We start from the raw sequence: 3,428 nt of genomic DNA on the forward strand, positions 1-3,428 counted from the left end.
GTGAGCATTATTGAAATCATCATGCCTAGCTAGGGGCGTTAAACGTTAGCGCTTGTTGGGAGGCAACCCAATTTTATTTTAGTTTCTTGATTTTTGGTTCTGTTTAGTAATAAACAATCCATCTAGCTTCTTTTTAGATGTGGTTTTATGTTTTAATTAGTGTTTGTGCCAAGTAGAACCTTTGGGAAGACTTGGGTGAAGTCTTTATGATCATGCTGTAAAAAACAGAAACTTTAGCGCTCACGAGATTAGCTAAAACTTTTTACTGGAGAGTGCTATTTAGTTCATTCTTTTTGCAGATGATTACTATACAAATTCCTCATGTCCACCAATTTATTTTAGAATTTTCAGAGTTCCAGAAGTTTGCGTTAGTTACAGATTACTACAGACTGTTCTGTTTTTGACAGATTCTGTTTTTCGTGTGTTGCTTGCTTATTTTGATGAATCTATGGCTATTAAAATAGTTTATAAACCATAGAGAAGTTGGAATACAGTAGGTTTAACACCAATATAAATAAATATTGAGTTCATTACAGTACCTTGAAGTGGTGTTTTGTTTTCTTTCTCTAACGGAGCTCACGAGTTTTCTGGTAAGTTTTTGTTGTGAAGTTTTCAAGTTTTGGGTAAAGATTTGATGGACTATGGAATAAGGAGTGGCAAGAGCCTAAGCTTGGGGATTCCCAAGGCACCCCAAGGTAATATTCAAGGATAACCAAGCGTCTAAGCTTGGGGATGCCCCGGAAGGCATCCCCTCTTTCGTCTTCATTCATCGGTAACTTTACTTGGAGCTATATTTTTATTCACCACATGATATGTGTTTTGCTTGGAGCGTCATTTTATTTTCTTTTGCTTTGCTTGCTGTTTGAATAAAATACGAAGATCTGAAATTCTTAAATGAGAGAGAGTCTTCGCATAGCTATATAATTATTTAACTACGCATTGATCTTCACTTATATCTTTTTGGAGTAGTTTGTCATTTACTCGTGTGCTTCACTTATATCCTATGAGTAAATGGTTGAATGATTTGAATGTCATAAATCTGAAATTATATATGTTTCATATGCTTTTCCCATGGGGAGTAATGCCTTTACGTATAATAAGTAGAGGTGGTAAATTTATTGAAGGTTAGCAAACATTGTATTGGTCACTTGAACAATTCATGAAAGAATATTGACAGAAGAGAGATTTCACATATAAATATACTATCTTGGACATCTTCTATGATTGTGATCACCATTAATTATTTTCAAACCTGAGCAAATTATTTGAAGTTGGACAAGGAAGACAACATAATGAGTTATGCTTGGGTATATTTGTATAAGTTATATTGTTTTGGATCCTCTAACATGTGGTGCTTGCTATTTAGAATCCTTTGCTAGCCAAAATATCTGTACTAAGTGGCAATACTGCTTGTGCATCCAAATTCCTTGAACCAAGTTTCTTCCATGAGTGTCCACCATATCTACCTATATGTGGTATTTACCTGCCGTTCCAAGTAAATTTGCATGTGCCAAACTCTAAACCTTCAAATAATAATCTGTATTGTATGCCCGAATCGCTCATGTAGCGACTACAGGTTAGCAGTATCTTCCATGCTAGGTGGGTTATTCTCACGATGAGTGGACTCCGCTCATCATTCACGAGAAAATGGCTGGTAACTCGGATGCCCAGTCCCATGATCAAAAGATCGAAATCAAATCAAAATTAATTGCAAACAAAACTCCCCCAGGTTTGATGTTAGTTGGAGGCACCCGTTGTTTCGGGCAAGCCATGGATTGATGATTGTTGGTGGAGGGGGGGTAAAAATATTTTTCCTTTCTGTTTGGGAACCGCCTATAATGTATGTAGTATGGAAGATATTGGGAACTCTTGGTCTTTATGTTGACAATGAAAGCATACCTTCCAAAATTATTTTCATCTCTGTTTTAGCTTCGAGCTCTGGCACCTCTGCAAATCCCTGCTTCCCTCTGCGAAGGGCCTATCTTTTACTTTTATGCAAGAGTCAGTAGTATTCCTTCTCATTCCAACCCACTCTTTAGTTGGCAAGCATCATGTGATGGAAAGATCTAATCATATATGGCCATTCAAATATATTTGAGCATGAATTATTATTGTTGACATTACCCTTGAGGTAAAAGGTTGGGAGGCGAAACATTAAGCCCCTATCTTTCTTTGTGTTCGATGAATACTTTTTGTTCTAAAAATATGCTTTGAGTGGTAGCAATCATGGAAGACTAAATGATAGTTGAGTATGTGGAGTTTGCTAAATCAAAGCTCTGACATAGACTCTTCCTGAAAATAAGATGAATTGTAATTGTTTGATGACTAATAACACGGTTTGTCAGTTTTCAAGAAAGTTTATGATCTATGCTTTAACATGTGAATAGTTTGTTACTTGATCATGAAAAGTTCTATGAGTTGAACTACTGTTATGACATATGATGATGCTAGAAAAGGTGATTGAAATTATCATTGATCAAACTTATGCACATGCTAGCATTCACACTTCATAAATTCTTTCTTTTATCATTTACCTACTCGAGGACGAGCAGGAATTAAGCTTGGGGATGCTGATACGTCTCCAATGTATCTATAATTTATGAAGTACTCATGCTACTATATTATCCATCTTGGATGTTTATGGGCTTTATTATGCACTTTTATATTACTTTTGGGACTAACCTATTGACCCAGAGCCCAGTGCCAGTTCCTGTTTTTCCCTTGTTTCAGTGTTTCGAAGAAAAGGAATATCAAACGGAGTTGAAATGGAATGAAACCTTCTGGAGAAGTTATTTTTGGAAGGAAAGCAACCTGATATACTTGGAGTGCACGTCAGGAAAGAAACGAGGGAGCCACGAGGTAGGGGGCGCGCCCACCCCCCTAGGGCGCGTCCTCCACCCTCGTGGGCCCCTCGTGGCTCCCCTGGCGTACTTGTTCCTCTTATATATACCCATATAACCAAAAACGATTGGGGAACAGAAGAGATCGGGAGTTCCGCCGCCGCAAGCCTCTGTAGCCACCAAAAACCAATCGGGACCCTATTCCGGCACCCTGCCAGAGGGGGGAACCCTCACCGGTGGCCATCTTCATCATCCCGGTGCTCTCCATGACGAGGAGGGAGTAGTTCACCCTCGGGGCTGAGGGTATGTACCAGTAGCTATGTGTTTGATCTCTCTCTCTCTCGTGTTCTTGATTTGGCAGGATCTTGATGTATCGCGAGCTTTGCTATTATAGTTGGATCTTATGTTTCCTCTCCCCCTCTACTCTCTTGTAATGGATTGAGTTTTCCCTTTGAAGTTATCTTATCGGATTGAGTCTTTAATGATTTGAGAACACTTGATGTATGTCTTGCCGTGTGTATTTGTGGTGACAATGGGATATCACGTGATTCACTTGATGTATGTTTTGGTGATCTACTTGCGGGTTCC

This window comes from Aegilops tauschii, chromosome 3, assembly GCF_002575655.3.
Source record: "Aegilops tauschii subsp. strangulata cultivar AL8/78 chromosome 3, Aet v6.0, whole genome shotgun sequence".
Classification (NCBI taxonomy): Eukaryota; Viridiplantae; Streptophyta; class Magnoliopsida; order Poales; family Poaceae; genus Aegilops; species Aegilops tauschii.